Source organism: Bufo gargarizans, chromosome 4 (genome assembly GCF_014858855.1).
Source record: "Bufo gargarizans isolate SCDJY-AF-19 chromosome 4, ASM1485885v1, whole genome shotgun sequence".
Classification (NCBI taxonomy): Eukaryota; Metazoa; Chordata; class Amphibia; order Anura; family Bufonidae; genus Bufo; species Bufo gargarizans.
The window spans coordinates 411938355-411960360 of NC_058083.1; positions in this window are offsets into that span (position 1 = coordinate 411938355).

A 22006-nucleotide genomic window follows, 5' to 3' on the forward strand; every position below is an offset into this window, starting at 1 on the left:
GAAAATAGATCAACTGTTGGAGCAATTGTTAGAAAATAAAAGAGGCTAAAGACGACTGTCAGTCTCCCTCTGACTGGGGCTCAATGCAAGATCTCACCTCGTGGGGTATCACTGATGATAAGAAAGGTGAGGAATAAGCCCAGAACTACAAGGGAGGAGCTGGTCAATGACATGAAGAGAGGTGGGAGCACAGTTTCAAAGGTCACTGTCGGTAGAACACTAGTGATGTCCTGAACTATTCGCCGGCAAACAGTTCACGGTGAACATGGCTTGTTCGCGTTCGCCGCAGCGGGTGAACATATGCGATGTTCGGTCTGCCCCCTATACATCATCATTGAGCAAACTTTGACCCTGTACCTCACAGTCAGCGGACACATTCCAGCTAATCAGCAGCAGACCCTCCCCCCCAGACACTCCCACCTCCTGGACAGCATCCATTTTAGATTCATTCGGAAGCTGCATTCTTAGTGAGAGGAGGGACAGTGTAGCTGCTGCTGATTTAATAGGGAAATCGATAGCTAGGGCAGTGTTCTGTGTCCACAGACTCATCTGCTGTCAGGACAGCGTCCTGACAGCACCCCAAAAAGCCCTTTTTAGGGCTGGTAGATCAGTCTGCTTTTTTTTTAAAAATATATATATATTGCAGTTGCCTGCCTGTGTGTCAGAGGCTGCAGGCCCACAGACTGTACTGTGCGCACACCACTCATATAGGGTGTCACAGTACCTTGCAGATAAAAAAAAATTATTATTTTTTTTTTTATATAATCGCAGTTGCCAGACAGTGAGAGGCTGCAGGCTCACAGACTGTACTGTGTGCACACCATTCATACAGGGTGTCACAATACCTTGCAGATAAAACTAAAGTCAATTTATTTTTTCTCTGTGATATAATCGCAGTTGCAAGCCCCTTGCCCACAGACTGAAGTGTCTGGCCCACAGACTGTACTGTGGCCACTGGCCAGGGCACCACTCATACCATTATAGGGTGTCACAATACCTTGCAGATAAAAAAAGTCAATTTATTTTTTCTCTGTGATATAATCGCAGTTGCAAGCCAGTGAGTGTCTGGCCCACAGACTGTACTGTGGCCACTGGCCAGGCCACCACTCATAACGTTGCAGGGTGTCACAATACCTTGCAGATAAAAAAAAAGTCAATTTATTTTTTCTCTGTGATATAATCACAGTTGCCAGACAGTGAGAGGCTGCAGGCTCACAGACTGTACTGTGTGCACACCATTCATACAGGGTGTCACAATACCTTGCAGATAAAAATAAAGTCAATTTATTTTTTATCTGTAATAAATATAATAGCAGTTGCAAGCCAATGTGTGTCAGGCCCACACAGACTGTACTGTGCCCACTGCCCACCACTTATATAGGGTGGCAGAGTACCTTGCATGCATAGTACCACTTATCTAAAAAAAAATGACAGGCAGAGGCAGGCCACCCCGCAGGAGCCGTTGTGGTCGTGGTGCTGTGATTTCCACTGGCCCTGGAATAGTGCCCAGTGTTCAGAGGCCACGTACCCTGAACCCCAAAAATTCTGAGGACATAGTTGACTAGCTTACACAGGACACCCAATCTTCAACAGCTTCCGCTAAGAACCTTGACGCACCATCCTCCTCCAGCTCAGCTTCGGTCACCTGCTCTCAAGTTACCATTCTCCCGCCCGCCGCCACCACCACCACAGCCACCACAGCCGCTTCACTTGATCCGTCAGAGGAGTTATTTACACATCAGTTGGATGAAATTAATGATGCACAACCATTATTGCCAGAGGATGTAGATAACAGGGATATGTCTCAGTCAGGCAGGATTACACACATGGACGTACAGTGTGATGATGATGATGATGCTGTACCCGCTGCTGCTTCCTTTGCTAAGGTGTCAGATACAAGTGAAGTGGTTGATGATGACGATGTGTCTGTGGATGCCACCTAGATGCCTGCTCGAAGAGAAGAAGAGGGGGAAAGTTCAGAAGGGGAGACAGAGAGAAGGAGGAGACGAGTTGGAAGCAGGGGGAGGTCGTCGTCGCAAGGAGCTAGTGGCACAGTCAGACAGCATGCATCGGCCCCCGGGGTCAGCCAGACAGCAGGCCAATCAACGCATGCTGTTGCCACCACCAGAATGCCGTCATTGCAAAGCTCAGCAGTGTGGCATTTTTTTTTGTGTGTCTGCCTCTGATAACAGCAATGCCATTTGCAACCTGTGCCAAAAGAAACTGAGTCGTGGGAAGTCCAACACCCACCTCGGTACAACTGCTTTGCCAAGGCACATGATCTCACATCACAAACGCCAATGGGATCAACACATGAGTACAAGCAGCACACAAACTCAAAGCCACCATCCTCCTCCTGGTCCAGCATCTTCAGCCACGTCAACCACTGCTGTCCTCCTTGCCCCTTCTCAAGCACCTGCCACTCCGCCTCTCACCTTCAGCAGTTCCATCTCATCTGCCCACAGTCCGGTGTCTGTCAAGGAAATGTTTGAGCGTGAGAAGCCAATGTCACCCCCTTGCCCGGCATCTGACAGCTGGCTTGACGGAACTCTTAACCCGCCAGCTTTTACCATACCAGCTGGTGGAGTTTGAGGCCTTCAAAAAATTTGTCGCTATTAAGACACCACAGTGGAAGGTACCCGGACGATTTTTTTTTTTCAAAAAAGGCAATCCCAAAACTCTACTCATCTCTGGCATACAGTGTTGGGGCAAGGGTCCATCTGACCACTGATACCTGGTCTACAAAGCACAGTCAGGGCAGGTATATCACGTACACTGCGCATTGTGTCAACCTGCTGACGGTTGACAAGCATGGAATGCGTGGCTCTGCAGCGGAGTTGGTGACACCGCCACGACTTGCAGGCAGGCCTACTGCCACCTCCTCTACTCCTCCTACTTTATCCTCTTCGATAACCTCCTCGGCTGAGTCCTCTTCTGCTGCGGCGTCTGGCTGCACATCATTTGAATCCCCCCAGCTCCCCAGGGGCTATTCCACATCCCGGATATGACAGTGTCATGCTGTCTTGGGGTTGACTTGCCTGAAAGCAGAGAGCCACACCGGACCAGCACTCCTGTCCGCCCTGAACGCACAGGTGGATCAGTGGCTGACCCCGCACCAACTGAAGATCGGCAAAGTGGTGTGTGACAATGAAAGCAATTTGTTGGCGGCATTGAATTTGGGCAAGTTATCACATGTGCCGTGCATGGCACATGTGTTGAATCTCATCGTACAACGCTTTGTGTCTAAGTACCCAGGCTTACAGGACGTCCTCAAGCAGGCCAGGAAGGTGTGTGGCCATTTAAGGCGTTCCTACACGGCCATGGCGTGCTTTTCCGATATTCAGCGGCGAAACAACATGCCAGTGAGGCGCTTGATTTGCGACAGCCCGACACGTTGGAATTCAATACTCCTAATGTTCGACCGCCTGCTCCAACAAGAAAAAGCCGTCAACGAGTATTTGTATGACCGGGGTGCTAGGACAACCTCTGCGGAGCTGGGAATTTTTTTGCCATGTTACTGGACGCTCATGTGCAATGCCTGTAGGCTCATGCGTCCTTTTGAGGAGGTGACAAACCTAGTCAGTCGCACTGAAGGCACCATCAGCGACCTCATCCCATTTGTTTTCTTCCTAGAGCGTGCCCTGCGAAGAGTGCTGGATCAGGCTGTAGATGAGCGTGAAGAGGAAGAGTTGTAGTCACCACCAGAAACAGCCTTGTCATCATCGCTTGCCGGACCTGCGGCAACGCTGGAAGAGGAGTCAGAGGAGGAGTATGGCTTTGAGGAGGAGGAAGACAAACCACAGCAAGCATCCCAGGGTGCTCGTTGTTGTCACCTATCTGGGACCCGTGGTGTTGTACATGGCTGGGGGGAAGAACAGACCGTCAATGACATCAGTGAGGACGGGGAACGGGAAATGAGTAGCTTGGCATCCAACCTTGTGCAAATAGGGTCTTTCATGCTGTCATGTCTGTTGAGGGACCCTCGTATAAAAAGGATGAAGGAGAACGACCTGCACTGGGTGGCCACGCTACTAGACCCCCGGTATAAGCAGAAAGTGGCGGAAATGTTACCAAATTACCAAAAGTCGGAAAGGATGCAGCAGTTCAAAACCAAACTAAAAAATATGCTTTACACAGCTTATAAGGGGGATGTCACAGCACAACGGGAATCTAACTGGGGAACGGGTGAAAGTAATCCTCCTCCTACCGCGACCACGGGGGCAAGGACAGGACGCTTTACAGATGTGTTGTTGATGGAGGACATGCAGAGCTTTTTCAGTCCTACACATCGCCACAGCCCTTCGGAATCCAGCCTTAGAGAACGACTCGACTGACAGGTAGCAGACTAGCTCGCCTTAACTGCAGATATCGACACTCTGAGGAGCGATGAACCCCTTGACTACTGGGTGTGCAGGCTTGACCTGTGGCCTGAGCTATCCCAGTTTGCGATAGAACTTCTGGCCTGCCCCGCTTCAAGTGTCCTGTCAGAAAGGACCCTCAGTGCAGCAGGAGGCATTGTCACTGACAAGAGAATTCGCCTCGGTCAAAAAAGTGTTGATTACCTCACATTCATTAAGATGAATGAGGCATGGATCCCGAAGGGACGGACTGACAGTGGGGGATACGTTTGACTAACAAAAGGCCTGATGACATGCCTTGGCCTCAAAATGGTCCCCACGCTGCTGTATTTAATGTCTGCATACCGGATGACTTTTGTGAATTCTCCGCCACCAACTAGGGTTCAAGCCGCAATGTTTTAGTCACCTTTCTGCCTGGAAAACATAAATTTTTCCGGCCGCTGCTACAACAGTGGCTGCAACAATACCATTATTTTTCAGGCATGTGTAAATGCCTAATTTTTCTTGCCTCTGGTGCTGCACTGTGGCGGGAAAAAACAAAACAAAAAAAGGCACATACAAGTGTCAATTCCCCTTCGTGATCGTTACCTTGATGTGGTGAAGGGGCTTGCGTATCACAATGAAGCGATCATCACCTCAATGAGTGTGTTGGCAATGTTCTCCAGATGATAAGGCCGTTGCTTCATTATGATCAGACCAAAAGCGATCGGCTGGATAATTTTTCATAGAAAAAACATGAATTTTCTTTTTTCTTTTTTTTTTTAAGTTGTATGGGTTTTTAATACATAAAATAAAAAAATCATAATAAAGTCTCTTAATAGTTTATTAGAAATAATGCAGACAATGTAAAAAATCCCCATCAATTCCAATACAAAGCAAGTACAGAGCTCAGAACTAAATTATTCCAGGATGTCGTAATGGTTAGTTAATTCGACAATGGTTAATCAATTCGACACACGTCCCCGGACAGGGGACGTAACAGGGATTAAACTGATAGGAATAGTACTCACTCATATAGGGTGTCACAGCACATTGCTCCGTGCACGCGCACTCCCCAACTTGGGAGTAAGAGGACCGACCAAGCTGTTTTTTCCATCTCCCGGTTCCTAAAATGAATTCAGTTTGGTGTATCAGAGTTTCGTCTGTCACTATGAAGGCAGTCGAAGGTACCCGGCCTAAATTTTTTTACACAAAAGGCAATCCCTGATATGGGACGTAACAGGGATTAAACTGATGAGAAGAGAACTACAGAAAATACCACTCATATCAGGTGTGAGAGAAAATTGCAGGGCGCAGACGCAGTGACCGTGGATTCAAACAAAGGGGAGGGAGCCAGCGTTTTTTTAACCATCTCCCCATTCGAAAAATCAATTCAATAAATGGACCCCAGATTGGGGACGTAACAGGGATTAAACTGATGAGAAGAGAACTACAGAAAATACCACTCATATCGGGTGTGAGAGTAAATTGCACAGCTGTCACGACCCTTGGTCATGGTCGTGACTCCTTGGGAGCCGCATGCAGTTACCCGCGGTTGTGGTGTTGTGTCAACCGCAGCTGGGGGCACTTAGTGGTTTGCCTCAGGTGCGGTTGCCGCGGATAACAGGCATGCGTGCGGTTGCCCTTGGCAACGTGTTTTATGTGCACTCCCTTTGTTTGTTTGTGGTGCACTAGGTCATGTGTTATATGCACGGAGACACCTTCCTTCACCTGCGGTTGTCCGCGGCAACGTCTGTTGCTGTGTGCATGTGGTGGCAGGGTCTCGGCCTGCGGGCTGTTCCCCAGTACATGGTGGCCACACATGCCGTTGCTGGCGGTAACAGGTGAGTGTGTTTGTGTGTTATGTATTGTGTGCACTTCCCCTTATATGTGTGTTTTCCCTTCTGTGTGCTGGAAGGGTTAACTTCCTTCCCAGTGTGTGTGATGTCACTGGGTGTGGTTGACCGGTGGGTGTGGCCTTTTGGCCTATATAGCCTGAGTCTCTTGCAGGCTTCAGTAGGTTGCTTCAGCCCTGCTAGCTGGAGCAGCCGCCTGTGTATTTTACCATCTACCAGTGGGGGCCTCCCTTCTGTTCATAAAACTTTGTTATTCGGTGTTATCTAGGTGTGTGTGGGGTTTCTGTATCATTGCAGCTTATGGTCCGGGTCCCTGTGTGATGTCTGTGTGTGCTGTCATTGTTGGTGTCCTGAACAAACAGCACCTGCACATGGGTTCCTGGTTGTGTTGTTCTGTGGCAGGTGAGTGTTGTGTTGATTGCGTTTGCCTGTCACTGCCATAAGTGTTTTCTGTTTCCCTTTGTTGCTTGGCCATTGAGACTCCTGCTCCTCCGTGCCAAGGAGGGGATCTGCGGAGGGTCAGCAGGGATCCGAGGTTCCTGAGTATGGGCCCTCCTACCATCAAGATCGGCCCATGCAGGTAGGAGACAGGGTCAGAGTTAGGGACGCAACAGGAGGTGACCTGCTCCCTAATTCTGTGTTGTTTGGCCAAGTGGTAACCCTACCATCTCCTGGCACCGCACGGCTGGGGGTTTCCCCCTGATCCAGCCGTGACAACAGCGCAGACGCAGTGACCGTGGATTCAAACAAAGGGGAGGGAGCCAGCGTTTTTTTAACCATCTCCCCATTCAAAAAATCAATTCAATAAATGGAGCAGATTGGGGATGTAACAGGGATTAAACTGATGAGAAGAGAACTACAGAAAATACCATTCATATCGGGTGTGACAGTAAATTGCACGGCGCAGACGCAGTGACGTTGGATTAAAACAAAGGGGAGGCAGCCAGCTTTTTTTTAACCATCTCTCCGTTTGAAAAATCAATTCAATGTATGGACCCCAGATTGGGGACGTAACAGGGATTAAACTGATGAGAAGAGAACTACAGAAAATACCATTCATATCGGGTGTGACAATAAATTGCACGGCGCAGACGCAGTGACCGTGGATTCAAACAAAGGGGAGGGAGCCAGCGTTTTTTTAACCATCTCCCCGTTTGAAAAATCTATTTAATTCACCTTTCGGGGACCCTTGGTGTTGTACGTGGCTGGGTGGAGGAAGAAATCTTCAATGACATCAACGGGACATGGCTAGCTTGGTATCCAACCTTTTGCAAATGGGAAGTTTGCGGTTAGGCAAATAGACTGTTTGCGGTTGTTTGCGGTGCATTAAAAGAGGAGTTTGGTCTGTCAATGTCTGTGAAGCGGGCGTAACCCTTACACTACCTGATCGATACAACATCATACCTGATCGTATACACACACTGAATGTTTTAAACCATGTTGTTCAAACGAAATTGGGATTGTTAGGTGATTTATGCCCTTTATGGATTAAAGCCCAACTCTGCGTCAACTATGTAATTTTCCATGGGAGTTTTGCCATGGATCCCCCTCCGGCATGCCACAGTCCAGGTGTTAGTCCCATTGAAACAACTTTTCCATCACTACTGTGGCTAGAAAGAGTCCCTGTGGGTTTTAAAATTCGCCTGTCTATTGAAGTCTATGGCAGTTTGCCCGGTTCGCGAACATTTGAGGAAATTCGCATTCGCCGTTTGCGAACTGGAGGGTAGCTGAAACCCCATGTTGCTCAGCGACACCCCCGAAATCTGACAGATCTAGAGGAGATTTGGGTGGAGGAGTGGGCCAAAATCCCTGTTGCATTGTGTGCAAACCTGGTTAAGAACTACAGGAAACGTTTGACCTCTGTAATTGCAAACAAAGGCTTCTGTACCAAATATTAACACAGATTTTTTTAGGTGTTCAAAAAAGAGGGGGGAACAAGCTCCTCTCCCATACATACTTTCAGCCACTTGGAAGGGCGACCGACCGTCTCCGCTCCCAATACAGTGTCCTGCTGCTGGGGAAAGGAGACTGGGCTCTCTATTCCCTGCTGGACACTCTGCCGCTGGGGTGGGAGGACAAAGCTCTCCTCTCCCAATAAAACACTCTGCTGCTGGGGGAAAGGGCCGACTGTCTCTGCCCCCTGTAACTCAGCCTGTCACTGGGGAATGGAGACTGGGCTCCAAATTCCCAATAAATCACATTGCCGCTGGGGAGAGGGGGTAGCAAGCTCCTCTCCCATACATACTTCCAGCCTCTGGGAGGGAGACCGACTGTCTCTGCTCCCAATACAGTGTCCTGTTGCTGGGGAAAGGAGATTGGGCTCTCTATTCCCTGTAGGACACTCTGCCGCTGGGGGACAGGACCAACTGTCTCTGCCCCCTGTAACTCAGCCTGCCGCTGGGGAATGGAGGCTGGGCTCCCAATTCCCTGCAGGACCAGTGGTCCCATCTCCACCGGCCCCCTGGGGTTCTTCCCAGTAAACCTCCACAATATCTTCCCAGCTGAAGGGGTCTGGCTCTGGGTCTGTCACTCTGCTCTCCTGCTGAGCCTTCTCACTGGAGTGGAACAGCTGCTGGTAGCCCTATTCCAGCTCCATCTCCCGGGTCACCAGGTGGACCAGGTCCTGCTCAATCTCATGAGTGTCATTCAAGTCATACCCGCTCTCCCTCCATTCAAAGAGATCACGGAACCGGGCTTGTGTAGGGCTTCCAAACTCCAGCTCTGAAAAAGTCTCCCATAACAAGCCAGGACCATCAAACTCCTCTCCCTCTGGCTTGTCATGCTCAGCTGTCCTGGGTAGGTACTGTGCCCCATACCACCAGAGCGCCTGATAGGCATCTTCCAGCCACAGCTCCTGCCATACTAGGTGTTCCAATTTCTTTACCCATTCCTCCCGGGGCTGCTCTCCCAGGAAGGGCATCCACAGGGCTACTCGCTTCTGCAACCGCTGGTCTTCCACGGGGAGTCTCTCGTCCCGCAGATACCCAGTGCCTGGTACCAGATGCCTTTGCGGACTGCATCTCGGTCATCCATGACACCCTCATCGTACTCCACTGCTGTTTCCATTCTGTTGCTCTTAGGGTCGCTGTACTGGGACATGCGTTGCCCCCAACTTGTAAATCCACGAAATGGTGTCTCCTGTAGCTGTCCCTCTGGCTGTGGGAACGATCCCGCCGCTTGCCACCAATTGTAACCCTGGGCATAAAAAGGGGGTAAAAGCCGTTTAAGAGATATTCCCTTTCCAGATGCAAAGGCAGCTACTAAAGACACCAATCTCCCGAACTGGAAACCATATGAATGCTGCATACAGCCGAATAGGAAAAACGATATAAAAGGTTTACACTCCTAGCAGTCAAACTGGAACAGCATACAAAAAATCCCCCCCAAGAACGAGACAAGGCGTCAAGTTGAAGGTCAAGCAGTGGTCAGCCAGAGCTGTGTGTTTATTGTTCTTATATACACATTCTTACACATTAGTACCACCCACAGGGTTTTGTAAAACAACCAGTAACCCCGTACAATACACTCAGACACTCCCACACAAAATCCTCCCCTCTGCCTGTGATACAATTACCTCACACAATGGGTTAATATAATTATCACAGGCAGGAGAATACACAGTTTTACACAATGTCTTCTGTCCTGGAGATAATTGGGAAGTAATCCAATTTATCTTTAAGGGCAGAGGCAAAACTCCATTAGCCACATGGTAGAAAAAGACAATAAAAGACACAAAAAATAACTGTGCAGCTATTGCATAAAACATAGACATTTAACATATCCCCAGATAGCTCAGGTCTGAGTGCATATTATTAGGTGAATAGCTCTCAGACTACACTAATACAATAGAATCGCCATGGAGCCAAAATCTTTCACATAGTCTTTCGTTATCCGAATGGGCTCCATGGCATAGCCATCTGGGGTATCACTGTGCAAATAGGGCAAGTACCAACTTACCCGGCTTTCATGTCTTTGCAGGGGAAAATCAAGTGTTTCAACATGTGGTCATAGTCTAAAGGAAGCAGGCGGGCAACCAGGCTTTTCCAATGCAATGTGGCGAGATTGGTCATTGCGCCGCCTGAGCCGCATAGCGAGGGACACAGGCCGGAAGAGGCCTGCATTGCATCGCTGGAGGTAAGTATAAGTTTTTTTTAATTTTTTATATATAGGTACGATACTGTCACATGATAAGGGGGGCTACTGGCACATGATAAGGGGGGCTACTGGCACATGATATGGGGGCTACTGGCACATGATATGGGGTTATTGGCACATGATATGAGGGCTTTTGGCACATGATATGGGGGCTACTGGCACATGATATGGGGGCTAATGGCACATTATATGGGGGCTAATGGCACATTATATGGGGGGCTAATGGCACATAAGGGTGGCTACTGGCACATAATAAGGGGGGTTACTGGCACATAATAAGGGGGACTACTGGCACATGATAAGGGGTGGAAACTGTCACATAAGGGGCACTACTGGCACATAATAAGGGGAGGTTACTGGCACATAATAAGGGGGGCTACTGGCACATGTTGGGGGGGCACTCTGACTATTGGCACATGATGGTGGGGGGGCTCTTATTACTGGCACATGACTGGGGGGCATCTTACTGGCACATGATTGGGGGCATCTATGGGGGTACATCTTACTGGCACATGATTGGGGGCATCTATTGGGGCACTTATTACTGGCAGATAATTGGGTGGCACTATAGGGGCATCTACTGAGGCTAAAAAGAAGGGGTATTTTTATATGGGGGGCTCAGTATAGGGGCATTTTATACTGGGACACATTATGGTGGGTACTATGGGGAAGGGGGAGCACTATGGGGTCATCTAGAGGGGCACTGAGAAGGGGTATTTTATATTGGCACATTATGGGAACATTAGCTCAACTGGGGGCATTACAAAGGGGTATGTTTTGCCCATTATAAGGAGAATTATTACTACTGGGGGGGGAATTATGGTGGGCTTTATTACTCCCCGATGGCATGACCCCCTAGTAGCAGCACCAGCCTCTCCCTGCTCTGCTATCCCTCTGCCCCTTCTCCAAATCCTTATTATGAAATCTTTCTCATTAGGATGAAACACAACATCAGCTTCGCCGAGCCCCCGGCCAAAGTGTTGAAGTGGTGTCCGAGATCCCCAAGGGCCAAGCCAAGTAATTGTAAGTTTTCATGTGGAATATGTTTATGTTTGTAGTTGATCTTTATTATCGATTTTACATTGCAGATTTTTAATTTTTGCAGCATATGGGTGAGATTTTATAAATATTTTTATTATTTGGTCGAAAGGCTCATTGGGGAGGGGGGATTGTAACAAGACTGCCGTAGAATATCTAAAATAGCTGGTCAAGTAAAATGCAACATGCAACAATCATTAAATAGGTGGCCAACAAAAAAGGGACGGGTCAAAGGGCGTGGTAAAACACTGTCTGCGCATGCTGAGAGTTGTAGTTTTGCAACAGTTGGAGGCATCCTGGTTGGGAAAACACTGTGATAATATGAACTTCAATGGGGCCGCAAAAGATGCGGACAGCACTCCGTGTGCTGTCCGCATCCGTTGCACCGTTCCGTGGCCCCGCAAAAAAAATAGAACATGTCCTATTCTTGTCCTTTTTGCAGACAAGAATAGGCATTTCTACAATGGGCTGCCCGTTCCGTTCCGCCAAAAAAATGGAACGGTCGTGTGCATGAGGCCTTACTCTGACATAATGCTGTCAGTGTAATTCAATAGATTCCAGGACTCTCAGGGTTACACAGCCTATAAATCATTACAACACAGTGCGATCCTGTCAGAGAGGGAACTCTCACTGCCACATGCTGCGAGTATCTCGCACTGAACTCGCTCCTGTCTGTCTGCCCTTAGGGGGGGATACAGTATATCAAACTGGTGTAAAGGGAAACTGGCTTAGTTGCTCATAACAACCAATCAGATTTCACCTTTCATTTTCCAAAGGTGCGATGAAAAATGAAAGGTGGATTCTGATTGGTTGCTATGGGCAGCTAAGACAGTTTCCCTTTACACCAGTTTTGATAAATTTAGCCCATTATTGATATGAAAAAAATATAAGAATAAAAGACATCATAGTACATTACAATCTCTTTCTAACAAAACTAGAACCAGCCCTGTACCTCACATGGATCCAGAGATCTCCCCATTCACTGCTCCAGTTGCTCTGCTTGAGTATCTTCAGCCTGGCGGCTCAGGGGGTATGTCCTTTCTGCTGCAGCTCTCTCCGTGTAACTACCACAGCTTCTAACAAAATATATGGCTGGTGGCAGTTAAAGATTTAAAAACTGAGCACGATCAACCGGCTCAGTGAGATGGACAAAAAATAAGGAAATGAATGAACAGCAGGTGGCGCTATACAGTTACCGTACATTTTATTGAATAGCTCACTGGCTATACTAAATTTTTATGACATGCAATTGCAAAAGTGTTCAGATCCACGTGCTGGTTTGAAACCTGTAGAATATGTTTAGTGACACAACTCCTTTAGTGCACAGATGAGCTCATGAGTCATGGAAGTACAAGGTGCTGGGCTATGGCAATTCCAGAAAACATTCACTACACATTTCCATTATAAAAAAATATATAAAAATGATCTTAAATTTATGTAGCATTAACATATTCCTTAGACTTTAGAGGTTTACAAATTAAAAGAATAGGCAAATGCCCTATTGTGGAAGACTATTGCACCATGGTAGAAAAGTCATTATTTATGGAACTTCCTTATCCGTTCTCAGAGGAAAACTGTTCAGATCATCAAATTAACCTGAAGCACTGATGATATCCAAATATCAATACATGAGAAGAAAATCCCTCATGATGTACTTTACAACAGCATTTGTTAAAAGTTTTCCTTCTAGTGCTACAACTGCACCATCTAGTGGGCACAGTATGTAATTGTCCTGGGTCACTCAGTTACATTACTGATTTAGGGCTCATGCACATAAACACAGAACCTGTTGGGTCCAGTAGAACCTTCTCCATTTCACTTTTCTAATGAGGAGTTATACAGGAAAATAATAACTAATAACTTGCATACAGAGATACAGTAGAGAGAGGGCTTTTAGATCTCTATCACAGCCTTATTATGGGTACAAAATGGAGCTTTAAAATGGTTATGTGCATAGACCTTCGTCTTTTCCGTAAATCATCCTTTACCTGCAGCTTTTTAACTCCTTAAGACACAGACATATTTCCCCTTAAGGACCAGGCCATTTTTTGCAAATCTGACCAGTGTCACTTTAAGTGGTGATAACTTTAAAACACTTTGACTTATCCAGGGCATTCTGAGAATGTTTTTTCGTCACATATTGTTCTTCATGACACTGGTAAAATGGAGTCAAATATTATTATTTTTTTATAAAAAAAATACAGAATTTGCCAAAAAGTTGCAAAGATTTGCAAATTTCCCAGTTTCAATTTCTCTACTTTTATAATACATAGTAATACCTATAAAATAGTTATCACTTTATATTCCCCATATGTCTACTTCATGTTCGGATCATTTTGGGAATGAAATTTTATTTTTGGGGGACGTTACAAGGCTTAGAAGTTTAGAACTAAGCAAATCTTGAAATATCTCAGAAATTTTCAAAAACCAACTTTTTAAGGACCAGTTCAGGTCTGAAGTCACTTTGTGAGGCTTACATAATAAAAACCACCCAAAAATGACCCCATTCTAGAAACTACACCCCTCAAGGTATTTAAAACGGATTTTACAAACTTCGTTAACCCTTTAGGTGTTCCGCAAGAATTAATGGAAAATAGAGATACAATTTCAAAATCTCCTTTTTTTTGGCAGATTTTCCATTTTAATAAAAAAAAAAAAATCCAGTTACAAAACAAGGGTTAACAGCCAAACAAAACTCATTATTTATGGCCCTGATTCTTTAGTTTACAGAAACACCACATATGTGGTTGTAAACCACTGAACGGGCACACGGCAGGGCGCAGAAGGAAAGGAATGTCATACAGTTTTTGGAAGGCAGATTTTGCTGAACTGTTTTTTTTACACCATGTCCCATTTGAAACCCCCCTGATGCACCCCTAGAGTAGAAACTCCAAAAAAGCTACCCCATTTTAGAAACTACAGCATAGGGTGGCAGTTTTGTTGGTACTAGTTTAGGGTACATATGAATTTTAGTTGCTCTATATTACACTTTTTGTGAGGCAAGGCAAAAAGAAATAGCTGTTTTGGCACAGTTTTATTTGTTGTTATTTACAACATTCATCTGACAGGTTAGATCATGTGGTATTTTTATAGAGCAGGTTGCCACGGATGCGGTGATACCTAATATTTATACTAATTTTTATTTATTTATGTAAGTTTTACACAATGATTTCATTTTTTTAAACAAAAAAAATCATGTTTTAGTGTCTCCATAGTTTTTTTCAGTTTTTGGGCGATTATCTTAGGTAGGGTCTAATTTTTGGCGGGATGAGATGAAGGTTTGATTGGCACTATTTTGGGGTGCGTGTGACTTTTTGATCGCTTGCTATTACACTTTTTGTGATGTAAGGTAACAAAAAATGGCCTTTTTTTACACCGTTTTTTTTTTACGGTGTTCACCTGAGGGGTTAGGTCATGTGATATTTTTATAGAACATGTTATTACAGACGCGGCGATACCTAATATGTATATTTGTTTTATTTATGTAAGCTTTACACAATGTTTTAAAAAAAAAAATAATAATCATGTTTTAGTGTTTCTATAGTCCGAGAGCCATAGTTTTTTGGCGATTATCTTGAGTAGGGTATGATTTTTGCGGGATGAGATGACGGTTTGAGTGGCACTATTTTGGTGTGCGTGTGACTTTTTAATCGCTTGCTATTACACTTTACTTCACAACGCTGAAGTCTATGGGCGGGAACGCACGACAATACGCCCCAAAGAAACTCCTGTACTTCTTGAGGCGTAGGGCGTTTTACAGCGCGTTCGTACGCTCTGTAAAAAGCTCAGATGAGAACCATGCCCATAGGGAAACATTGTTTTTTCCCTGTTGAGCGTTTTACAGCGCGTAGGAACGCACTGCAAAACGCTCAGGTCTGAACCCAGCCTGTAAGCTATCCAGGCATGCTGGGAGTTGTAGTTTTGCAACAGCTGGAGGGCCACAGTTTGGACATGCCTGATGTAGAGAGTAGAGTCCTGACCAAGTTTTCACCCTCAGTAGAAGAGGAGGTGGCCCCAACTGGGTTCCCTCTTGCCTTGGCCCCAGTGGCGAATTATAATTGGGGCGTTTGGGTCGGCAGCCCCGGGCCCAGGGTGAGTGAAGGGCCCATCGCCAATTTGCCATCCTAAACGCCCCATTTTGCGCCACCACCAGACCGCAAAGTTACTAAAAGTTAAACATATCTGCAGTAGTAGGCGCGACGCACAGCCAGCGCTTCACTTACACACGCCGCTGCGCTGCCTGACAGTAACAGCCGGGCGGCTTGCTTGATCCCGCCCCCGTCAGCGTCGCGGTGGAAGGCTGCCTGTAAAAATGAAGCAGGGCGGATTCGGCGGAAGACAGACTGCTGAGGAGAGGAGGGGGGCACGTGACTCAGTCAGTCACTCACTGTAGCTCCGCCTCCTACACAGCGTCACAGAAGGCGCGCTGCAGTGCTTTGTTCCCGCCACCGATGTGCCCGCCCCCAGTCTTCTCAGTGCCAGCACCAGGAGTCAGGACAGCCACAGCCTGGCTGGGAACTCTTGTGAGAGAAAGCACCAAGGAGGACCTGCTTTGAAACTTCCAGCATTCCAGTGAGCAGGCGCAGCAACAGCCAAAGCTAGTACATTTTTATGAATGGTGATGGCCTGGGCAGCAGGGCAGTGGAACTGTGGGCTGCCTGCCTGTGTCTGTGAGTGAGAGGCAGAGCAGCAGTGGACATTTTAGTCAGATTACAGGCTACAGCCACTCTGCAGTTTTGGCTCTAATCTGACTAAAATGGCTGCTGCTGTCTGGCCTCTGCTCTGCCTCTTTTTTTCACAGGTGCCACTGCCCATCACAAAGTGTGTTTGACTATAAAAATTATGGATTATTTATTACACTAAGTGTTTGATATTAAAATGGTGGATTACAATTGATCCTTCTCTTTACAGGTGCCTAGCCCAGCACACCAAGTTTTTGACCATCAAAATGATGCATTATTAATCCCTGTATGATATAGGGATTAATAATCCACCATTTTGATGTTCAAACACTTGGTGTGCTGGGCTGGGCACTAGGGATGAGTGAACTTCTGTTTTCAAGTTCAGCGTATAAGGTTCCGGTTATCTAAGAATTCCATTATGGATATTCCGACCGCTACCACGGACCCTAAGTTATGGTTCCTGTTTGCAGAATCCATAACGGAATTCTTAGATAACTTATAGCTTATATACCGAACTTGAAAACAGAAGTTCGCTCAACACTACTGGGCACCTGTGAGGAGAGAGAAAGAGACATTGGCCAGCCACCGCCATTTTAGTCAGATTACAGGCTACAGGAATTTAGTCTGCAGCTTTGGCTCTAATCTGACTGAAATGGCTGCTGCTGTCTGGCCTCTGCTTTGCCTCTTTTTTTTCACAGGTGCCACTGCCCATCACAAAGTGTGTTTGACTATAAAAATTATGGATTATTACACCAAGTGTTTGATATTAAAATGGTGGATTACAATTGATCCTTCTCTTTATAGGTGCCTAGCCCAGCACACCCAAGTTGTTGACCATCAAAATGATGGATTATTAATCCCTGTATGAATCTGATACAGGGATTACTAATCCACCATTTTGATGTTCAAACACTTGTTGTGCTGGTATGAGCACGTGTGAGGAGAAGGATCAATAGTAATCCACCATTTTGATGTTCAAACACTTGGTGTGCTGGGCACTAGGGATGAGCGAACTTATGTTTTTAAGTTTGGCGTATAAGGTTCGGGTTATCTAAGAATTCCGTTATGGATATTCCACTACCACGGACCCTAAGTTATGGTTTCTGTTTGCAGAATCTATAACGGAATTCTTAGATAACCCATAGCTTATATACCGAACTTGAAAACAGAAGTTCACTCAACACTACTGGGCACCTGTGAGGAGAGAGAAAGAGCAGTGGCACAGAGACATTGGCCAGCAGTCGCCATTTCAGTCAGAACCGAGCCAAAGCTCCAGAGTGGTTCCTCCTCAAATATAGAGATTACTAATCCACCATCATGTTCTATTTATTCTACAGATCTGCTTATTCCACTATCATTACCGCCAGTGAAATCCAGCATCTCACAGAAGCAAAAAACACAACGGCAGTCCGTCCTACAACAGGATCACAAGCCATTCATTTTGACGGTAAGAAGCTGTGTCTATGCAAACTGTTTGGTAGGCAGGTCACTGGTGAGAAATTCCCTTTAAGGATTTTAGTGTGCAGCTAGAATATGTTATATTTATTCTACAGATATCATTATCACCTCCGAAATACGTCTCACAGAAGCCTACAAGACAACGGCAGTCCGTCCTACAACAGGATCACAAGCCATTCATTTTGACGGTAAGAAGCTGTGTCTATGCAAACTGTTTGGTAGGCAGGTCACTGGTGAGAAATTCCCTTTAAGGATTTTAGTGTGCAGCTAGAATATGTTATATTTATTCTACAGATATCATTATCACCTCCGAAATACGTCTCACAGAAGCCTACAAGACAACGGCAGTCCGTCCTACAACAGGATCACAAGCCATTCATTTTGACGGTAAGAAGCTGTGTCTATGCAAACTGTTTGGTAGGCAGGTCACTGGTGAGAAATTCCCTTTAAGGATTTTAGTGTGCAGCTAGAATATGTTATATTTATTCTACAGATATCATTATCACCTCCGAAATACGTCTCACAGAAGCCTACAAGACAACAGCAGTCCGTCCTACAAGAGGATCACAAGCCATTCATTTTGACGGTACGAAGCTGTGTCTATGCAAACTGTCTGGTAGGCAGGTCGCTGGTGAGAAATTCCCTTTAAAGGGGTTGGCCACATTCTGGTAATTGTTGACCAATGTGTTTCTGAGATGATATGACACTTACTAATAGTCCTTGGTGAAGTTCTGCACCATTTTCTATATTTCATAAGGTATGCTCCCTTGTTTACAAAGTCTCTTGTGATGTCCACACAGAGGTCCTGTCCATAAGATGGCCGCTGATGGAGGGTCATGTGACCAGGCAAATCACCTCCATGTGATGTCTCTTCAATTCAAAGCCACTGCATCTGCCATGTGTACTTGTTCTGTTGGGAGTTTAGTACAGGTGCAGTGTGTTTGAATGAATGAGCCATCAAATGGAGGTGATTTCCCTGGTCACAGGACCATCAGCTGCTATTTTATGGACAGGATCTCTATGGAAATAAGGAAGCATACTTGATAAAATATAGAAAATGGTGAAGAATTTGAACAAGGACTATATTAGTAAGTGCTATATAATGATCTCACAAACACATTGATCAACAGTAGTCAGAAAGTGTCCAACCCCTTTAAGGATTTTAGTGTGCAGCTAGAATATGTTATATTTATTCTACAGATATCATTATCGCCTCCGAAATACGTCTCACAGAAGCCTACAAGACGAGGGCAGGCAGTCAGTCTGACAAGACAAGGGCTGGTAGTCCAACAAGAAAATCACAAGCCATTCATTTCAAAGGTGAGAAGTTAAATATATTTATATATGGAGCATATGTAAATCAGAAAACCAAATCATTTGTTAAAATCATTCTACTTTTTTTTTTTTTTTTTATCATTTGAACAAAAGTAGCGATACAGTAGTAGTTCACCCATAACCTACACGTAAGTTATGGGTGATCTACTACCGTACTGCTAATTTTATTCAGACGATGGAATAAAAGTTTGATTTTAACCAAGGCTTGCTGCAACTGGTTTTCTGTCCATTGGTCTGCGGACTTGTTTTGAGCCATGGGGAAAGCACATTGCATTAGGAGAAGGAGCTGTGGTGAGCATCCTTTTGTTATTGTTTGGCATATATGTCCATCAATCAATGGTATCAATCCCAACATTAGAAGCTGCTTCCTCATATTGTGTTGGTCCCCTGAAGCTAACCCAATGAGACATAGACTCCTGTGGTATCTGGTAACAATATATTATCTACAGTTATATTTATTTTTCAAAATGGTCTAATAAAATAAAATAAAAAGCTTTGTTTTAACCTTGCAGATAAGCATCCAGTGCTTTCAGATATCAGCAACAACCGAACAGGACTGGATCCTCCATATGGGAAGGTAAGCTATTTCCCCCTATTATTGCACTTTAGACACTGCACTGCACTATTCTCACATTTGTTATAGGCTTCTTGCACACGACCGTATGCCCTTTGAGACATACGGTCCATGAGCGGGCCATATGTCACGGAGCGGCATTGATCGTGCGCAGGGGAACACACAGCATCATAGATTACAATGATGCTGTGCACGTTGGGCCACCCTTGGGACTAATGTCCTGCACTCATAAGATCATATAGGTACTTAAGAGATGTATAATTGTCATCCAGCACCTTGCTGAAAGAGGCCTTCCGCTGAGAGGCAAAGATGAAATTATTGGCTCCCCCCATAATGGAAATTATTTAGGGATCTTAGAAGTTATGGGACATGTTGATGCATTTCTTGAAGAGCACATCAAGCATTATGCTAACAAAGGAAAAGGCCACACATCTTATCTTTCCTCCACTGTCTGTGAAGAACTTATACAAATTTTGGGGTCCAAAGTTATGTGTAAAATTATGGATGAGTTGAAGAAAGCTAAGTTTTATTCCATATCTGTAGATTCTACACCTGATATCACACACTCAGACCAGTTAACTTTAATTGTACGATATGTGTTACCAACAGGCCCTGTTGAAAGGTTTTTAACATTTTTACCAGTATTTGGTCACTCTGGCAAAAAAATAGCTCAGCTAATTTTGGATTTCCTACATAAACATAAAATTGATATCAAAGATTGTCGGGGTCAATCTTATGATAACGCTGCCAACATGAGTGGCAAGTATAATGGTGTCCAAACTATAATAAGAGAGCGATGCTGTTACGCATCATTTATTCCATGTGCTGCACACTCTCTTAATCTAGTGGGTATAAACAGTGCAGAATGCAACCAAGTTGTCTACTCATTTTTTAACAATCTTGAACAACTTTATGTATTTTTTTCTTCATCATCTCCAAGATGGAGACAGCTTGTTGAAAAACAGAAAGCTTTAGGTCTACCAGTTGTTAAGCATCTTTCTGGTACCAGATGGTCTGCACGATATGATGCTGTATCAGCACTTTATAAGGGTTATGAGTCTATATGTGGTCTGTTACAGTGCTTGTCCTCTGACACTGACTATTCATCATGTAAAAATGAAGCCTGCTCTTTGCTGGACAAGTTTTCTGAACTTGATTCTACTATTCTTTTAGTTTTTTGGAACACCATTTTAGAAAGGTTTCAGAATACAAACCTTTCGCTGCAAGAAGCTGGCTTGAATTTAAACACTGTAGTTTCTTTACTGCAATCTCTTTCAAGTTTTGTACAGAGCCAAAGAGAAAATTTTGACCATTTTGAACAGAAAGCAATTGCGTTATGTGGCCACAGCGATTATAATGCTGCTCTAAAGCGGGTTCGGCCACGTAATTCACGCTATGATGAAGGGCAAGGAGAAAGCACTGTACTGACACCCAGGGAGAAATTCAAATTTGATGTTTTTACCATTGTCATTGATCACTTATATAGTGGTTTACAGCAAAGACTGGAGGCTTATAATGATCTCTGCTCCAAGTTTGGATTTTTATCCAACCTGTCTACACTTGCCACTTCTAAAATTCGGGAAGCCGCTGCAAACCTGGTTCAGTCATATCCAGATGACCTAATGCCAGAGGTGACTGAGACGGAATTGATTCAATTTTCAAGTTTTCTCTCTACTTCAAAGTCACAAACAATGACATCCTGTGGTGAAAAAATACCAGAACTACATATGTTCTTATTTCTTCATCAAAATGGCCTCACGCAAACCTTTTTCAACACTGAGATAATTTTGAGAATATATTTATGTATGATGGTTTCAAACTGCACAGGTGAGAGATCCTTCTCAAAATTAAAACTGATTAAAAATGAGCTAAGGAGTCAAATGGGACAAGAAAGACTCAATAATCTCTCTTTAATGAGCATTGAACATGAGCTATTAAGAAGTCTCGACCTATCGGAAATCATCGATGATTTCAGCCACCGAAAGTCTCGAAGGAAAATTCTTTAAGTTTAAGATGTTAACTTCCTTTTACCGAGACCGATCATTAGGCCTAGTTCATATTTCAGTCTTTTGGTCTGTGATTTCCATTGGTAACTATGAGCCAAAACCAGGCGTGAGTCACAAAATAGGTGCAAATATTGAAATTGTACCTTATCTTTGTGTAGGCCTCACTTATGGTTTTGGCTCACATTCACTGATGGAAATCAATGACCAAATGACAGAACTGTGAACTAGGCCTAAGGCAAATTATCACAGAAGTGTGAACTAGACCTAAGGCAAATTACCAGGGAAAAGTTGTAGAAAAAATGGTTCCCAATAATTGCCTTTTAAAAATCTGCCAGCAATAATCTGATAAACAATATTGTTCATTTGTTAATGGTGTTTTAAAAAAAAAAAAATAAATTTTCCCAAAGTCACGATGGAGTGATCACTCGTCCCCATACAGCACAGGTGATTGCTTTATGTTAGACGACCTCTCCCCACTCCTAATAAAATGCAAAAAATCCGCAGCACTCGCCAATGTAGAAAATCCAATGGTGGTTTTATTAAAAAAACAGCAAGGTGATGCAAC